We start from the raw sequence: 17,067 nt of genomic DNA on the forward strand, positions 1-17,067 counted from the left end.
GTGGCTTCTTACTTTCTTTTCTTTTCAGCTCCTCCTCGCATGGAGCAGGAGTGCCGCCTGCTGCCTAGCCTAATTCAGTCCGAACGAGCAGATGCCTAAGAAACTCCTGTTGAAGCTGTATCCAAATAGCCTGCATAGCAAACACTGCAGCAGCAAGCAGCAAGCAGCAAATGCCTTGACTTGCTGGCTTCTTGTCACAATGGCTGGCTGGCTGAAATGACCTGAACTGAAAAGCCCAGCCACTGGCTGCTTGCTTGCTGCCTGAGTTTCATGGCAGCCCAGACGAGTCGGCTAGCAGAGAAAAAGTGGGCGGTTCCTATGCAAATAAGCAGACGAAGCCTGGTGCCGGAAAAAGAACTGGAAGCATGTGCCTTTTTGGCTGTTTGCTGGCCATGCGGGCCCCCCAGCAGTGTGTGCGGCTGCTTTTCTTTACTCCATACAAAGTCTTTGGCTTTTGCATCCGTCGTCGTCGTCGCCGCCGCTGCTGCATAGACTCCCCGGGGCTGTGTCGGAAGGAGCGGAGGCAGGCACGCTGGCCTGCTGGGGGAGGAGGCGAGCGGGCAGCCAGCGGCTCCCTCTGCCCTTCTCCCTAAAGCGTAGCGCCCCTGGCCGTCGGGCGGCGCTCAGGCGGGGGCCCATTTCTGGTTATCGCTTCTCGGCCTTTTGGCTAAGATCAAGTGTAGTATCTGTTCTTATCAGTTTAATATCTGATACGTCCCCTATCTGGGGACCATATATTAAATGGATTTTTAGAACAGGGAGATGGAAGAAGAGCTTGCTCTGTCCACTCCACGCATTGACCTGGTATTGCAGTACCTCCAGGACCGGTGCACTTCCCTTTGGGGATATTTGGCTTGTATCAAAAAATAGAAACAAATGACTGTCTGACAGAAAAAAAACAAACATGCATTTTTGGCTCTTTCTTTTGCAAAGAAAGAAGAAGATGAAATGACGACAAAATAAAGCCTCCTTCTTTTTGCTGTGTCTTGTTTGCTCTTTTGCGTGGCTTCTTACTTTCTTTTCTTTTCAGCTCCTCCTCGCATGGAGCAGGAGTGCCGCCTGCTGCCTAGCCTAATTCAGTCCGAACGAGCAGATGCCTAAGAAACTCCTGTTGAAGCTGTATCCAAATAGCCTGCATAGCAAACACTGCAGCAGCAAGCAGCAAGCAGCAAATGCCTTGACTTGCTGGCTTCTTGTCACAATGGCTGGCTGGCTGAAATGACCTGAACTGAAAAGCCCAGCCACTGGCTGCTTGCTTGCTGCCTGAGTTTCATGGCAGCCCAGACGAGTCGGCTAGCAGAGAAAAAGTGGGCGGTTCCTATGCAAATAAGCAGACGAAGCCTGGTGCCGGAAAAAGAACTGGAAGCATGTGCCTTTTTGGCTGTTTGCTGGCCATGCGGGCCCCCCAGCAGTGTGTGCGGCTGCTTTTCTTTACTCCATACAAAGTCTTTGGCTTTTGCATCCGTCGTCGTCGTCGCCGCCGCTGCTGCATAGACTCCCCGGGGCTGTGTCGGAAGGAGCGGAGGCAGGCACGCTGGCCTGCTGGGGGAGGAGGCGAGCGGGCAGCCAGCGGCTCCCTCTGCCCTTCTCCCTAAAGCGTAGCGCCCCTGGCCGTCGGGCGGCGCTCAGGCGGGGGCCCATTTCTGGTTATCGCTTCTCGGCCTTTTGGCTAAGATCAAGTGTAGTATCTGTTCTTATCAGTTTAATATCTGATACGTCCCCTATCTGGGGACCATATATTAAATGGATTTTTAGAACAGGGAGATGGAAGAAGAGCTTGCTCTGTCCACTCCACGCATTGACCTGGTATTGCAGTACCTCCAGGACCGGTGCACTTCCCTTTGGGGATATTTGGCTTGTATCAAAAAATAGAAACAAATGACTGTCTGACAGAAAAAAAACAAACATGCATTTTTGGCTCTTTCTTTTGCAAAGAAAGAAGAAGATGAAATGACGACAAAATAAAGCCTCCTTCTTTTTGCTGTGTCTTGTTTGCTCTTTTGCGTGGCTTCTTACTTTCTTTTCTTTTCAGCTCCTCCTCGCATGGAGCAGGAGTGCCGCCTGCTGCCTAGCCTAATTCAGTCCGAACGAGCAGATGCCTAAGAAACTCCTGTTGAAGCTGTATCCAAATAGCCTGCATAGCAAACACTGCAGCAGCAAGCAGCAAGCAGCAAATGCCTTGACTTGCTGGCTTCTTGTCACAATGGCTGGCTGGCTGAAATGACCTGAACTGAAAAGCCCAGCCACTGGCTGCTTGCTTGCTGCCTGAGTTTCATGGCAGCCCAGACGAGTCGGCTAGCAGAGAAAAAGTGGGCGGTTCCTATGCAAATAAGCAGACGAAGCCTGGTGCCGGAAAAAGAACTGGAAGCATGTGCCTTTTTGGCTGTTTGCTGGCCATGCGGGCCCCCCAGCAGTGTGTGCGGCTGCTTTTCTTTACTCCATACAAAGTCTTTGGCTTTTGCATCCGTCGTCGTCGTCGCCGCCGCTGCTGCATAGACTCCCCGGGGCTGTGTCGGAAGGAGCGGAGGCAGGCACGCTGGCCTGCTGGGGGAGGAGGCGAGCGGGCAGCCAGCGGCTCCCTCTGCCCTTCTCCCTAAAGCGTAGCGCCCCTGGCCGTCGGGCGGCGCTCAGGCGGGGGCCCATTTCTGGTTATCGCTTCTCGGCCTTTTGGCTAAGATCAAGTGTAGTATCTGTTCTTATCAGTTTAATATCTGATACGTCCCCTATCTGGGGACCATATATTAAATGGATTTTTAGAACAGGGAGATGGAAGAAGAGCTTGCTCTGTCCACTCCACGCATTGACCTGGTATTGCAGTACCTCCAGGACCGGTGCACTTCCCTTTGGGGATATTTGGCTTGTATCAAAAAATAGAAACAAATGACTGTCTGACAGAAAAAAAACAAACATGCATTTTTGGCTCTTTCTTTTGCAAAGAAAGAAGAAGATGAAATGACGACAAAATAAAGCCTCCTTCTTTTTGCTGTGTCTTGTTTGCTCTTTTGCGTGGCTTCTTACTTTCTTTTCTTTTCAGCTCCTCCTCGCATGGAGCAGGAGTGCCGCCTGCTGCCTAGCCTAATTCAGTCCGAACGAGCAGATGCCTAAGAAACTCCTGTTGAAGCTGTATCCAAATAGCCTGCATAGCAAACACTGCAGCAGCAAGCAGCAAGCAGCAAATGCCTTGACTTGCTGGCTTCTTGTCACAATGGCTGGCTGGCTGAAATGACCTGAACTGAAAAGCCCAGCCACTGGCTGCTTGCTTGCTGCCTGAGTTTCATGGCAGCCCAGACGAGTCGGCTAGCAGAGAAAAAGTGGGCGGTTCCTATGCAAATAAGCAGACGAAGCCTGGTGCCGGAAAAAGAACTGGAAGCATGTGCCTTTTTGGCTGTTTGCTGGCCATGCGGGCCCCCCAGCAGTGTGTGCGGCTGCTTTTCTTTACTCCATACAAAGTCTTTGGCTTTTGCATCCGTCGTCGTCGTCGCCGCCGCTGCTGCATAGACTCCCCGGGGCTGTGTCGGAAGGAGCGGAGGCAGGCACGCTGGCCTGCTGGGGGAGGAGGCGAGCGGGCAGCCAGCGGCTCCCTCTGCCCTTCTCCCTAAAGCGTAGCGCCCCTGGCCGTCGGGCGGCGCTCAGGCGGGGGCCCATTTCTGGTTATCGCTTCTCGGCCTTTTGGCTAAGATCAAGTGTAGTATCTGTTCTTATCAGTTTAATATCTGATACGTCCCCTATCTGGGGACCATATATTAAATGGATTTTTAGAACAGGGAGATGGAAGAAGAGCTTGCTCTGTCCACTCCACGCATTGACCTGGTATTGCAGTACCTCCAGGACCGGTGCACTTCCCTTTGGGGATATTTGGCTTGTATCAAAAAATAGAAACAAATGACTGTCTGACAGAAAAAAAACAAACATGCATTTTTGGCTCTTTCTTTTGCAAAGAAAGAAGAAGATGAAATGACGACAAAATAAAGCCTCCTTCTTTTTGCTGTGTCTTGTTTGCTCTTTTGCGTGGCTTCTTACTTTCTTTTCTTTTCAGCTCCTCCTCGCATGGAGCAGGAGTGCCGCCTGCTGCCTAGCCTAATTCAGTCCGAACGAGCAGATGCCTAAGAAACTCCTGTTGAAGCTGTATCCAAATAGCCTGCATAGCAAACACTGCAGCAGCAAGCAGCAAGCAGCAAATGCCTTGACTTGCTGGCTTCTTGTCACAATGGCTGGCTGGCTGAAATGACCTGAACTGAAAAGCCCAGCCACTGGCTGCTTGCTTGCTGCCTGAGTTTCATGGCAGCCCAGACGAGTCGGCTAGCAGAGAAAAAGTGGGCGGTTCCTATGCAAATAAGCAGACGAAGCCTGGTGCCGGAAAAAGAACTGGAAGCATGTGCCTTTTTGGCTGTTTGCTGGCCATGCGGGCCCCCCAGCAGTGTGTGCGGCTGCTTTTCTTTACTCCATACAAAGTCTTTGGCTTTTGCATCCGTCGTCGTCGTCGCCGCCGCTGCTGCATAGACTCCCCGGGGCTGTGTCGGAAGGAGCGGAGGCAGGCACGCTGGCCTGCTGGGGGAGGAGGCGAGCGGGCAGCCAGCGGCTCCCTCTGCCCTTCTCCCTAAAGCGTAGCGCCCCTGGCCGTCGGGCGGCGCTCAGGCGGGGGCCCATTTCTGGTTATCGCTTCTCGGCCTTTTGGCTAAGATCAAGTGTAGTATCTGTTCTTATCAGTTTAATATCTGATACGTCCCCTATCTGGGGACCATATATTAAATGGATTTTTAGAACAGGGAGATGGAAGAAGAGCTTGCTCTGTCCACTCCACGCATTGACCTGGTATTGCAGTACCTCCAGGACCGGTGCACTTCCCTTTGGGGATATTTGGCTTGTATCAAAAAATAGAAACAAATGACTGTCTGACAGAAAAAAAACAAACATGCATTTTTGGCTCTTTCTTTTGCAAAGAAAGAAGAAGATGAAATGACGACAAAATAAAGCCTCCTTCTTTTTGCTGTGTCTTGTTTGCTCTTTTGCGTGGCTTCTTACTTTCTTTTCTTTTCAGCTCCTCCTCGCATGGAGCAGGAGTGCCGCCTGCTGCCTAGCCTAATTCAGTCCGAACGAGCAGATGCCTAAGAAACTCCTGTTGAAGCTGTATCCAAATAGCCTGCATAGCAAACACTGCAGCAGCAAGCAGCAAGCAGCAAATGCCTTGACTTGCTGGCTTCTTGTCACAATGGCTGGCTGGCTGAAATGACCTGAACTGAAAAGCCCAGCCACTGGCTGCTTGCTTGCTGCCTGAGTTTCATGGCAGCCCAGACGAGTCGGCTAGCAGAGAAAAAGTGGGCGGTTCCTATGCAAATAAGCAGACGAAGCCTGGTGCCGGAAAAAGAACTGGAAGCATGTGCCTTTTTGGCTGTTTGCTGGCCATGCGGGCCCCCCAGCAGTGTGTGCGGCTGCTTTTCTTTACTCCATACAAAGTCTTTGGCTTTTGCATCCGTCGTCGTCGTCGCCGCCGCTGCTGCATAGACTCCCCGGGGCTGTGTCGGAAGGAGCGGAGGCAGGCACGCTGGCCTGCTGGGGGAGGAGGCGAGCGGGCAGCCAGCGGCTCCCTCTGCCCTTCTCCCTAAAGCGTAGCGCCCCTGGCCGTCGGGCGGCGCTCAGGCGGGGGCCCATTTCTGGTTATCGCTTCTCGGCCTTTTGGCTAAGATCAAGTGTAGTATCTGTTCTTATCAGTTTAATATCTGATACGTCCCCTATCTGGGGACCATATATTAAATGGATTTTTAGAACAGGGAGATGGAAGAAGAGCTTGCTCTGTCCACTCCACGCATTGACCTGGTATTGCAGTACCTCCAGGACCGGTGCACTTCCCTTTGGGGATATTTGGCTTGTATCAAAAAATAGAAACAAATGACTGTCTGACAGAAAAAAAACAAACATGCATTTTTGGCTCTTTCTTTTGCAAAGAAAGAAGAAGATGAAATGACGACAAAATAAAGCCTCCTTCTTTTTGCTGTGTCTTGTTTGCTCTTTTGCGTGGCTTCTTACTTTCTTTTCTTTTCAGCTCCTCCTCGCATGGAGCAGGAGTGCCGCCTGCTGCCTAGCCTAATTCAGTCCGAACGAGCAGATGCCTAAGAAACTCCTGTTGAAGCTGTATCCAAATAGCCTGCATAGCAAACACTGCAGCAGCAAGCAGCAAGCAGCAAATGCCTTGACTTGCTGGCTTCTTGTCACAATGGCTGGCTGGCTGAAATGACCTGAACTGAAAAGCCCAGCCACTGGCTGCTTGCTTGCTGCCTGAGTTTCATGGCAGCCCAGACGAGTCGGCTAGCAGAGAAAAAGTGGGCGGTTCCTATGCAAATAAGCAGACGAAGCCTGGTGCCGGAAAAAGAACTGGAAGCATGTGCCTTTTTGGCTGTTTGCTGGCCATGCGGGCCCCCCAGCAGTGTGTGCGGCTGCTTTTCTTTACTCCATACAAAGTCTTTGGCTTTTGCATCCGTCGTCGTCGTCGCCGCCGCTGCTGCATAGACTCCCCGGGGCTGTGTCGGAAGGAGCGGAGGCAGGCACGCTGGCCTGCTGGGGGAGGAGGCGAGCGGGCAGCCAGCGGCTCCCTCTGCCCTTCTCCCTAAAGCGTAGCGCCCCTGGCCGTCGGGCGGCGCTCAGGCGGGGGCCCATTTCTGGTTATCGCTTCTCGGCCTTTTGGCTAAGATCAAGTGTAGTATCTGTTCTTATCAGTTTAATATCTGATACGTCCCCTATCTGGGGACCATATATTAAATGGATTTTTAGAACAGGGAGATGGAAGAAGAGCTTGCTCTGTCCACTCCACGCATTGACCTGGTATTGCAGTACCTCCAGGACCGGTGCACTTCCCTTTGGGGATATTTGGCTTGTATCAAAAAATAGAAACAAATGACTGTCTGACAGAAAAAAAACAAACATGCATTTTTGGCTCTTTCTTTTGCAAAGAAAGAAGAAGATGAAATGACGACAAAATAAAGCCTCCTTCTTTTTGCTGTGTCTTGTTTGCTCTTTTGCGTGGCTTCTTACTTTCTTTTCTTTTCAGCTCCTCCTCGCATGGAGCAGGAGTGCCGCCTGCTGCCTAGCCTAATTCAGTCCGAACGAGCAGATGCCTAAGAAACTCCTGTTGAAGCTGTATCCAAATAGCCTGCATAGCAAACACTGCAGCAGCAAGCAGCAAGCAGCAAATGCCTTGACTTGCTGGCTTCTTGTCACAATGGCTGGCTGGCTGAAATGACCTGAACTGAAAAGCCCAGCCACTGGCTGCTTGCTTGCTGCCTGAGTTTCATGGCAGCCCAGACGAGTCGGCTAGCAGAGAAAAAGTGGGCGGTTCCTATGCAAATAAGCAGACGAAGCCTGGTGCCGGAAAAAGAACTGGAAGCATGTGCCTTTTTGGCTGTTTGCTGGCCATGCGGGCCCCCCAGCAGTGTGTGCGGCTGCTTTTCTTTACTCCATACAAAGTCTTTGGCTTTTGCATCCGTCGTCGTCGTCGCCGCCGCTGCTGCATAGACTCCCCGGGGCTGTGTCGGAAGGAGCGGAGGCAGGCACGCTGGCCTGCTGGGGGAGGAGGCGAGCGGGCAGCCAGCGGCTCCCTCTGCCCTTCTCCCTAAAGCGTAGCGCCCCTGGCCGTCGGGCGGCGCTCAGGCGGGGGCCCATTTCTGGTTATCGCTTCTCGGCCTTTTGGCTAAGATCAAGTGTAGTATCTGTTCTTATCAGTTTAATATCTGATACGTCCCCTATCTGGGGACCATATATTAAATGGATTTTTAGAACAGGGAGATGGAAGAAGAGCTTGCTCTGTCCACTCCACGCATTGACCTGGTATTGCAGTACCTCCAGGACCGGTGCACTTCCCTTTGGGGATATTTGGCTTGTATCAAAAAATAGAAACAAATGACTGTCTGACAGAAAAAAAACAAACATGCATTTTTGGCTCTTTCTTTTGCAAAGAAAGAAGAAGATGAAATGACGACAAAATAAAGCCTCCTTCTTTTTGCTGTGTCTTGTTTGCTCTTTTGCGTGGCTTCTTACTTTCTTTTCTTTTCAGCTCCTCCTCGCATGGAGCAGGAGTGCCGCCTGCTGCCTAGCCTAATTCAGTCCGAACGAGCAGATGCCTAAGAAACTCCTGTTGAAGCTGTATCCAAATAGCCTGCATAGCAAACACTGCAGCAGCAAGCAGCAAGCAGCAAATGCCTTGACTTGCTGGCTTCTTGTCACAATGGCTGGCTGGCTGAAATGACCTGAACTGAAAAGCCCAGCCACTGGCTGCTTGCTTGCTGCCTGAGTTTCATGGCAGCCCAGACGAGTCGGCTAGCAGAGAAAAAGTGGGCGGTTCCTATGCAAATAAGCAGACGAAGCCTGGTGCCGGAAAAAGAACTGGAAGCATGTGCCTTTTTGGCTGTTTGCTGGCCATGCGGGCCCCCCAGCAGTGTGTGCGGCTGCTTTTCTTTACTCCATACAAAGTCTTTGGCTTTTGCATCCGTCGTCGTCGTCGCCGCCGCTGCTGCATAGACTCCCCGGGGCTGTGTCGGAAGGAGCGGAGGCAGGCACGCTGGCCTGCTGGGGGAGGAGGCGAGCGGGCAGCCAGCGGCTCCCTCTGCCCTTCTCCCTAAAGCGTAGCGCCCCTGGCCGTCGGGCGGCGCTCAGGCGGGGGCCCATTTCTGGTTATCGCTTCTCGGCCTTTTGGCTAAGATCAAGTGTAGTATCTGTTCTTATCAGTTTAATATCTGATACGTCCCCTATCTGGGGACCATATATTAAATGGATTTTTAGAACAGGGAGATGGAAGAAGAGCTTGCTCTGTCCACTCCACGCATTGACCTGGTATTGCAGTACCTCCAGGACCGGTGCACTTCCCTTTGGGGATATTTGGCTTGTATCAAAAAATAGAAACAAATGACTGTCTGACAGAAAAAAAACAAACATGCATTTTTGGCTCTTTCTTTTGCAAAGAAAGAAGAAGATGAAATGACGACAAAATAAAGCCTCCTTCTTTTTGCTGTGTCTTGTTTGCTCTTTTGCGTGGCTTCTTACTTTCTTTTCTTTTCAGCTCCTCCTCGCATGGAGCAGGAGTGCCGCCTGCTGCCTAGCCTAATTCAGTCCGAACGAGCAGATGCCTAAGAAACTCCTGTTGAAGCTGTATCCAAATAGCCTGCATAGCAAACACTGCAGCAGCAAGCAGCAAGCAGCAAATGCCTTGACTTGCTGGCTTCTTGTCACAATGGCTGGCTGGCTGAAATGACCTGAACTGAAAAGCCCAGCCACTGGCTGCTTGCTTGCTGCCTGAGTTTCATGGCAGCCCAGACGAGTCGGCTAGCAGAGAAAAAGTGGGCGGTTCCTATGCAAATAAGCAGACGAAGCCTGGTGCCGGAAAAAGAACTGGAAGCATGTGCCTTTTTGGCTGTTTGCTGGCCATGCGGGCCCCCCAGCAGTGTGTGCGGCTGCTTTTCTTTACTCCATACAAAGTCTTTGGCTTTTGCATCCGTCGTCGTCGTCGCCGCCGCTGCTGCATAGACTCCCCGGGGCTGTGTCGGAAGGAGCGGAGGCAGGCACGCTGGCCTGCTGGGGGAGGAGGCGAGCGGGCAGCCAGCGGCTCCCTCTGCCCTTCTCCCTAAAGCGTAGCGCCCCTGGCCGTCGGGCGGCGCTCAGGCGGGGGCCCATTTCTGGTTATCGCTTCTCGGCCTTTTGGCTAAGATCAAGTGTAGTATCTGTTCTTATCAGTTTAATATCTGATACGTCCCCTATCTGGGGACCATATATTAAATGGATTTTTAGAACAGGGAGATGGAAGAAGAGCTTGCTCTGTCCACTCCACGCATTGACCTGGTATTGCAGTACCTCCAGGACCGGTGCACTTCCCTTTGGGGATATTTGGCTTGTATCAAAAAATAGAAACAAATGACTGTCTGACAGAAAAAAAACAAACATGCATTTTTGGCTCTTTCTTTTGCAAAGAAAGAAGAAGATGAAATGACGACAAAATAAAGCCTCCTTCTTTTTGCTGTGTCTTGTTTGCTCTTTTGCGTGGCTTCTTACTTTCTTTTCTTTTCAGCTCCTCCTCGCATGGAGCAGGAGTGCCGCCTGCTGCCTAGCCTAATTCAGTCCGAACGAGCAGATGCCTAAGAAACTCCTGTTGAAGCTGTATCCAAATAGCCTGCATAGCAAACACTGCAGCAGCAAGCAGCAAGCAGCAAATGCCTTGACTTGCTGGCTTCTTGTCACAATGGCTGGCTGGCTGAAATGACCTGAACTGAAAAGCCCAGCCACTGGCTGCTTGCTTGCTGCCTGAGTTTCATGGCAGCCCAGACGAGTCGGCTAGCAGAGAAAAAGTGGGCGGTTCCTATGCAAATAAGCAGACGAAGCCTGGTGCCGGAAAAAGAACTGGAAGCATGTGCCTTTTTGGCTGTTTGCTGGCCATGCGGGCCCCCCAGCAGTGTGTGCGGCTGCTTTTCTTTACTCCATACAAAGTCTTTGGCTTTTGCATCCGTCGTCGTCGTCGCCGCCGCTGCTGCATAGACTCCCCGGGGCTGTGTCGGAAGGAGCGGAGGCAGGCACGCTGGCCTGCTGGGGGAGGAGGCGAGCGGGCAGCCAGCGGCTCCCTCTGCCCTTCTCCCTAAAGCGTAGCGCCCCTGGCCGTCGGGCGGCGCTCAGGCGGGGGCCCATTTCTGGTTATCGCTTCTCGGCCTTTTGGCTAAGATCAAGTGTAGTATCTGTTCTTATCAGTTTAATATCTGATACGTCCCCTATCTGGGGACCATATATTAAATGGATTTTTAGAACAGGGAGATGGAAGAAGAGCTTGCTCTGTCCACTCCACGCATTGACCTGGTATTGCAGTACCTCCAGGACCGGTGCACTTCCCTTTGGGGATATTTGGCTTGTATCAAAAAATAGAAACAAATGACTGTCTGACAGAAAAAAAACAAACATGCATTTTTGGCTCTTTCTTTTGCAAAGAAAGAAGAAGATGAAATGACGACAAAATAAAGCCTCCTTCTTTTTGCTGTGTCTTGTTTGCTCTTTTGCGTGGCTTCTTACTTTCTTTTCTTTTCAGCTCCTCCTCGCATGGAGCAGGAGTGCCGCCTGCTGCCTAGCCTAATTCAGTCCGAACGAGCAGATGCCTAAGAAACTCCTGTTGAAGCTGTATCCAAATAGCCTGCATAGCAAACACTGCAGCAGCAAGCAGCAAGCAGCAAATGCCTTGACTTGCTGGCTTCTTGTCACAATGGCTGGCTGGCTGAAATGACCTGAACTGAAAAGCCCAGCCACTGGCTGCTTGCTTGCTGCCTGAGTTTCATGGCAGCCCAGACGAGTCGGCTAGCAGAGAAAAAGTGGGCGGTTCCTATGCAAATAAGCAGACGAAGCCTGGTGCCGGAAAAAGAACTGGAAGCATGTGCCTTTTTGGCTGTTTGCTGGCCATGCGGGCCCCCCAGCAGTGTGTGCGGCTGCTTTTCTTTACTCCATACAAAGTCTTTGGCTTTTGCATCCGTCGTCGTCGTCGCCGCCGCTGCTGCATAGACTCCCCGGGGCTGTGTCGGAAGGAGCGGAGGCAGGCACGCTGGCCTGCTGGGGGAGGAGGCGAGCGGGCAGCCAGCGGCTCCCTCTGCCCTTCTCCCTAAAGCGTAGCGCCCCTGGCCGTCGGGCGGCGCTCAGGCGGGGGCCCATTTCTGGTTATCGCTTCTCGGCCTTTTGGCTAAGATCAAGTGTAGTATCTGTTCTTATCAGTTTAATATCTGATACGTCCCCTATCTGGGGACCATATATTAAATGGATTTTTAGAACAGGGAGATGGAAGAAGAGCTTGCTCTGTCCACTCCACGCATTGACCTGGTATTGCAGTACCTCCAGGACCGGTGCACTTCCCTTTGGGGATATTTGGCTTGTATCAAAAAATAGAAACAAATGACTGTCTGACAGAAAAAAAACAAACATGCATTTTTGGCTCTTTCTTTTGCAAAGAAAGAAGAAGATGAAATGACGACAAAATAAAGCCTCCTTCTTTTTGCTGTGTCTTGTTTGCTCTTTTGCGTGGCTTCTTACTTTCTTTTCTTTTCAGCTCCTCCTCGCATGGAGCAGGAGTGCCGCCTGCTGCCTAGCCTAATTCAGTCCGAACGAGCAGATGCCTAAGAAACTCCTGTTGAAGCTGTATCCAAATAGCCTGCATAGCAAACACTGCAGCAGCAAGCAGCAAGCAGCAAATGCCTTGACTTGCTGGCTTCTTGTCACAATGGCTGGCTGGCTGAAATGACCTGAACTGAAAAGCCCAGCCACTGGCTGCTTGCTTGCTGCCTGAGTTTCATGGCAGCCCAGACGAGTCGGCTAGCAGAGAAAAAGTGGGCGGTTCCTATGCAAATAAGCAGACGAAGCCTGGTGCCGGAAAAAGAACTGGAAGCATGTGCCTTTTTGGCTGTTTGCTGGCCATGCGGGCCCCCCAGCAGTGTGTGCGGCTGCTTTTCTTTACTCCATACAAAGTCTTTGGCTTTTGCATCCGTCGTCGTCGTCGCCGCCGCTGCTGCATAGACTCCCCGGGGCTGTGTCGGAAGGAGCGGAGGCAGGCACGCTGGCCTGCTGGGGGAGGAGGCGAGCGGGCAGCCAGCGGCTCCCTCTGCCCTTCTCCCTAAAGCGTAGCGCCCCTGGCCGTCGGGCGGCGCTCAGGCGGGGGCCCATTTCTGGTTATCGCTTCTCGGCCTTTTGGCTAAGATCAAGTGTAGTATCTGTTCTTATCAGTTTAATATCTGATACGTCCCCTATCTGGGGACCATATATTAAATGGATTTTTAGAACAGGGAGATGGAAGAAGAGCTTGCTCTGTCCACTCCACGCATTGACCTGGTATTGCAGTACCTCCAGGACCGGTGCACTTCCCTTTGGGGATATTTGGCTTGTATCAAAAAATAGAAACAAATGACTGTCTGACAGAAAAAAAACAAACATGCATTTTTGGCTCTTTCTTTTGCAAAGAAAGAAGAAGATGAAATGACGACAAAATAAAGCCTCCTTCTTTTTGCTGTGTCTTGTTTGCTCTTTTGCGTGGCTTCTTACTTTCTTTTCTTTTCAGCTCCTCCTCGCATGGAGCAGGAGTGCCGCCTGCTGCCTAGCCTAATTCAGTCCGAACGAGCAGATGCCTAAGAAACTCCTGTTGAAGCTGTATCCAAATAGCCTGCATAGCAAACACTGCAGCAGCAAGCAGCAAGCAGCAAATGCCTTGACTTGCTGGCTTCTTGTCACAATGGCTGGCTGGCTGAAATGACCTGAACTGAAAAGCCCAGCCACTGGCTGCTTGCTTGCTGCCTGAGTTTCATGGCAGCCCAGACGAGTCGGCTAGCAGAGAAAAAGTGGGCGGTTCCTATGCAAATAAGCAGACGAAGCCTGGTGCCGGAAAAAGAACTGGAAGCATGTGCCTTTTTGGCTGTTTGCTGGCCATGCGGGCCCCCCAGCAGTGTGTGCGGCTGCTTTTCTTTACTCCATACAAAGTCTTTGGCTTTTGCATCCGTCGTCGTCGTCGCCGCCGCTGCTGCATAGACTCCCCGGGGCTGTGTCGGAAGGAGCGGAGGCAGGCACGCTGGCCTGCTGGGGGAGGAGGCGAGCGGGCAGCCAGCGGCTCCCTCTGCCCTTCTCCCTAAAGCGTAGCGCCCCTGGCCGTCGGGCGGCGCTCAGGCGGGGGCCCATTTCTGGTTATCGCTTCTCGGCCTTTTGGCTAAGATCAAGTGTAGTATCTGTTCTTATCAGTTTAATATCTGATACGTCCCCTATCTGGGGACCATATATTAAATGGATTTTTAGAACAGGGAGATGGAAGAAGAGCTTGCTCTGTCCACTCCACGCATTGACCTGGTATTGCAGTACCTCCAGGACCGGTGCACTTCCCTTTGGGGATATTTGGCTTGTATCAAAAAATAGAAACAAATGACTGTCTGACAGAAAAAAAACAAACATGCATTTTTGGCTCTTTCTTTTGCAAAGAAAGAAGAAGATGAAATGACGACAAAATAAAGCCTCCTTCTTTTTGCTGTGTCTTGTTTGCTCTTTTGCGTGGCTTCTTACTTTCTTTTCTTTTCAGCTCCTCCTCGCATGGAGCAGGAGTGCCGCCTGCTGCCTAGCCTAATTCAGTCCGAACGAGCAGATGCCTAAGAAACTCCTGTTGAAGCTGTATCCAAATAGCCTGCATAGCAAACACTGCAGCAGCAAGCAGCAAGCAGCAAATGCCTTGACTTGCTGGCTTCTTGTCACAATGGCTGGCTGGCTGAAATGACCTGAACTGAAAAGCCCAGCCACTGGCTGCTTGCTTGCTGCCTGAGTTTCATGGCAGCCCAGACGAGTCGGCTAGCAGAGAAAAAGTGGGCGGTTCCTATGCAAATAAGCAGACGAAGCCTGGTGCCGGAAAAAGAACTGGAAGCATGTGCCTTTTTGGCTGTTTGCTGGCCATGCGGGCCCCCCAGCAGTGTGTGCGGCTGCTTTTCTTTACTCCATACAAAGTCTTTGGCTTTTGCATCCGTCGTCGTCGTCGCCGCCGCTGCTGCATAGACTCCCCGGGGCTGTGTCGGAAGGAGCGGAGGCAGGCACGCTGGCCTGCTGGGGGAGGAGGCGAGCGGGCAGCCAGCGGCTCCCTCTGCCCTTCTCCCTAAAGCGTAGCGCCCCTGGCCGTCGGGCGGCGCTCGAGGCGGGGGCCCATTTCTGGTTATCGCTTCTCGGCCTTTTGGCTAAGATCAAGTGTAGTATCTGTTCTTATCAGTTTAATATCTGATACGTCCCCTATCTGGGGACCATATATTAAATGGATTTTTAGAACAGGGAGATGGAAGAAGAGCTTGCTCTGTCCACTCCACGCATTGACCTGGTATTGCAGTACCTCCAGGACCGGTGCACTTCCCTTTGGGGATATTTGGCTTGTATCAAAAAATAGAAACAAATGACTGTCTGACAGAAAAAAAACAAACATGCATTTTTGGCTCTTTCTTTTGCAAAGAAAGAAGAAGATGAAATGACGACAAAATAAAGCCTCCTTCTTTTTGCTGTGTCTTGTTTGCTCTTTTGCGTGGCTTCTTACTTTCTTTTCTTTTCAGCTCCTCCTCGCATGGAGCAGGAGTGCCGCCTGCTGCCTAGCCTAATTCAGTCCGAACGAGCAGATGCCTAAGAAACTCCTGTTGAAGCTGTATCCAAATAGCCTGCATAGCAAACACTGCAGCAGCAAGCAGCAAGCAGCAAATGCCTTGACTTGCTGGCTTCTTGTCACAATGGCTGGCTGGCTGAAATGACCTGAACTGAAAAGCCCAGCCACTGGCTGCTTGCTTGCTGCCTGAGTTTCATGGCAGCCCAGACGAGTCGGCTAGCAGAGAAAAAGTGGGCGGTTCCTATGCAAATAAGCAGACGAAGCCTGGTGCCGGAAAAAGAACTGGAAGCATGTGCCTTTTTGGCTGTTTGCTGGCCATGCGGGCCCCCCAGCAGTGTGTGCGGCTGCTTTTCTTTACTCCATACAAAGTCTTTGGCTTTTGCATCCGTCGTCGTCGTCGCCGCCGCTGCTGCATAGACTCCCCGGGGCTGTGTCGGAAGGAGCGGAGGCAGGCACGCTGGCCTGCTGGGGGAGGAGGCGAGCGGGCAGCCAGCGGCTCCCTCTGCCCTTCTCCCTAAAGCGTAGCGCCCCTGGCCGTCGGGCGGCGCTCAGGCGGGGGCCCATTTCTGGTTATCGCTTCTCGGCCTTTTGGCTAAGATCAAGTGTAGTATCTGTTCTTATCAGTTTAATATCTGATACGTCCCCTATCTGGGGACCATATATTAAATGGATTTTTAGAACAGGGAGATGGAAGAAGAGCTTGCTCTGTCCACTCCACGCATTGACCTGGTATTGCAGTACCTCCAGGACCGGTGCACTTCCCTTTGGGGATATTTGGCTTGTATCAAAAAATAGAAACAAATGACTGTCTGACAGAAAAAAAACAAACATGCATTTTTGGCTCTTTCTTTTGCAAAGAAAGAAGAAGATGAAATGACGACAAAATAAAGCCTCCTTCTTTTTGCTGTGTCTTGTTTGCTCTTTTGCGTGGCTTCTTACTTTCTTTTCTTTTCAGCTCCTCCTCGCATGGAGCAGGAGTGCCGCCTGCTGCCTAGCCTAATTCAGTCCGAACGAGCAGATGCCTAAGAAACTCCTGTTGAAGCTGTATCCAAATAGCCTGCATAGCAAACACTGCAGCAGCAAGCAGCAAGCAGCAAATGCCTTGACTTGCTGGCTTCTTGTCACAATGGCTGGCTGGCTGAAATGACCTGAACTGAAAAGCCCAGCCACTGGCTGCTTGCTTGCTGCCTGAGTTTCATGGCAGCCCAGACGAGTCGGCTAGCAGAGAAAAAGTGGGCGGTTCCTATGCAAATAAGCAGACGAAGCCTGGTGCCGGAAAAAGAACTGGAAGCATGTGCCTTTTTGGCTGTTTGCTGGCCATGCGGGCCCCCCAGCAGTGTGTGCGGCTGCTTTTCTTTACTCCATACAAAGTCTTTGGCTTTTGCATCCGTCGTCGTCGTCGCCGCCGCTGCTGCATAGACTCCCCGGGGCTGTGTCGGAAGGAGCGGAGGCAGGCACGCTGGCCTGCTGGGGGAGGAGGCGAGCGGGCAGCCAGCGGCTCCCTCTGCCCTTCTCCCTAAAGCGTAGCGCCCCTGGCCGTCGGGCGGCGCTCAGGCGGGGGCCCATTTCTGGTTATCGCTTCTCGGCCTTTTGGCTAAGATCAAGTGTAGTATCTGTTCTTATCAGTTTAATATCTGATACGTCCCCTATCTGGGGACCATATATTAAATGGATTTTTAGAACAGGGAGATGGAAGAAGAGCTTGCTCTGTCCACTCCACGCATTGACCTGGTATTGCAGTACCTCCAGGACCGGTGCACTTCCCTTTGGGGATATTTGGCTTGTATCAAAAAATAGAAACAAATGACTGTCTGACAGAAAAAAAACAAACATGCATTTTTGGCTCTTTCTTTTGCAAAGAAAGAAGAAGATGAAATGACGACAAAATAAAGCCTCCTTCTTTTTGCTGTGTCTTGTTTGCTCTTTTGCGTGGCTTCTTACTTTCTTTTCTTTTCAGCTCC

General features: G+C 51.6%; 17 non-coding genes across 17 annotated transcripts; all 17 read left to right on the forward strand.

Moving 5' to 3' along the window:
* Nucleotides 1-647: 647 nt before the first annotated feature.
* LOC142477743 (U2 spliceosomal RNA) lies at nt 648-838 on the forward strand. Its single transcript, XR_012792659.1, has one exon. It is a non-coding gene; the product is annotated as a U2 spliceosomal RNA (small nuclear RNA).
* Nucleotides 839-1,649: 811 nt separating this feature from the next.
* On the forward strand, nt 1,650-1,840 carry LOC142477744 (U2 spliceosomal RNA). The gene has a single exon (XR_012792660.1). It is a non-coding gene; the product is annotated as a U2 spliceosomal RNA (small nuclear RNA).
* An 811-nt stretch (nt 1,841-2,651) lies between these two features.
* On the forward strand, nt 2,652-2,842 carry LOC142477745 (U2 spliceosomal RNA). Its single transcript, XR_012792661.1, has one exon. It is a non-coding gene; the product is annotated as a U2 spliceosomal RNA (small nuclear RNA).
* An 811-nt stretch (nt 2,843-3,653) lies between these two features.
* Nucleotides 3,654-3,844, forward strand: LOC142477746 (U2 spliceosomal RNA). Its single transcript, XR_012792662.1, has one exon. It is a non-coding gene; the product is annotated as a U2 spliceosomal RNA (small nuclear RNA).
* Nucleotides 3,845-4,655: 811 nt separating this feature from the next.
* LOC142477747 (U2 spliceosomal RNA) lies at nt 4,656-4,846 on the forward strand. Its single transcript, XR_012792663.1, has one exon. It is a non-coding gene; the product is annotated as a U2 spliceosomal RNA (small nuclear RNA).
* An 811-nt stretch (nt 4,847-5,657) lies between these two features.
* Nucleotides 5,658-5,848, forward strand: LOC142477748 (U2 spliceosomal RNA). Its single transcript, XR_012792664.1, has one exon. It is a non-coding gene; the product is annotated as a U2 spliceosomal RNA (small nuclear RNA).
* An 811-nt stretch (nt 5,849-6,659) lies between these two features.
* LOC142477750 (U2 spliceosomal RNA) lies at nt 6,660-6,850 on the forward strand. The gene has a single exon (XR_012792665.1). It is a non-coding gene; the product is annotated as a U2 spliceosomal RNA (small nuclear RNA).
* An 811-nt stretch (nt 6,851-7,661) lies between these two features.
* On the forward strand, nt 7,662-7,852 carry LOC142477751 (U2 spliceosomal RNA). Its single transcript, XR_012792666.1, has one exon. It is a non-coding gene; the product is annotated as a U2 spliceosomal RNA (small nuclear RNA).
* An 811-nt stretch (nt 7,853-8,663) lies between these two features.
* Nucleotides 8,664-8,854, forward strand: LOC142477752 (U2 spliceosomal RNA). The gene has a single exon (XR_012792667.1). It is a non-coding gene; the product is annotated as a U2 spliceosomal RNA (small nuclear RNA).
* An 811-nt stretch (nt 8,855-9,665) lies between these two features.
* LOC142477753 (U2 spliceosomal RNA) lies at nt 9,666-9,856 on the forward strand. The gene has a single exon (XR_012792668.1). It is a non-coding gene; the product is annotated as a U2 spliceosomal RNA (small nuclear RNA).
* Nucleotides 9,857-10,667: 811 nt separating this feature from the next.
* LOC142477755 (U2 spliceosomal RNA) lies at nt 10,668-10,858 on the forward strand. Its single transcript, XR_012792670.1, has one exon. It is a non-coding gene; the product is annotated as a U2 spliceosomal RNA (small nuclear RNA).
* Nucleotides 10,859-11,669: 811 nt separating this feature from the next.
* Nucleotides 11,670-11,860, forward strand: LOC142477756 (U2 spliceosomal RNA). Its single transcript, XR_012792671.1, has one exon. It is a non-coding gene; the product is annotated as a U2 spliceosomal RNA (small nuclear RNA).
* Nucleotides 11,861-12,671: 811 nt separating this feature from the next.
* LOC142477757 (U2 spliceosomal RNA) lies at nt 12,672-12,862 on the forward strand. Its single transcript, XR_012792672.1, has one exon. It is a non-coding gene; the product is annotated as a U2 spliceosomal RNA (small nuclear RNA).
* An 811-nt stretch (nt 12,863-13,673) lies between these two features.
* On the forward strand, nt 13,674-13,864 carry LOC142477758 (U2 spliceosomal RNA). The gene has a single exon (XR_012792673.1). It is a non-coding gene; the product is annotated as a U2 spliceosomal RNA (small nuclear RNA).
* Nucleotides 13,865-14,676: 812 nt separating this feature from the next.
* On the forward strand, nt 14,677-14,867 carry LOC142477759 (U2 spliceosomal RNA). Its single transcript, XR_012792674.1, has one exon. It is a non-coding gene; the product is annotated as a U2 spliceosomal RNA (small nuclear RNA).
* Nucleotides 14,868-15,678: 811 nt separating this feature from the next.
* On the forward strand, nt 15,679-15,869 carry LOC142477760 (U2 spliceosomal RNA). The gene has a single exon (XR_012792675.1). It is a non-coding gene; the product is annotated as a U2 spliceosomal RNA (small nuclear RNA).
* Nucleotides 15,870-16,680: 811 nt separating this feature from the next.
* Nucleotides 16,681-16,871, forward strand: LOC142477761 (U2 spliceosomal RNA). The gene has a single exon (XR_012792676.1). It is a non-coding gene; the product is annotated as a U2 spliceosomal RNA (small nuclear RNA).
* The last annotated feature ends 196 nt before the right edge of the window (nt 16,872-17,067 follow it).

This window comes from Ascaphus truei, unplaced genomic scaffold, assembly GCF_040206685.1.
Source record: "Ascaphus truei isolate aAscTru1 unplaced genomic scaffold, aAscTru1.hap1 HAP1_SCAFFOLD_2292, whole genome shotgun sequence".
Lineage (NCBI taxonomy): Eukaryota > Metazoa > Chordata > Amphibia > Anura > Ascaphidae > Ascaphus > Ascaphus truei.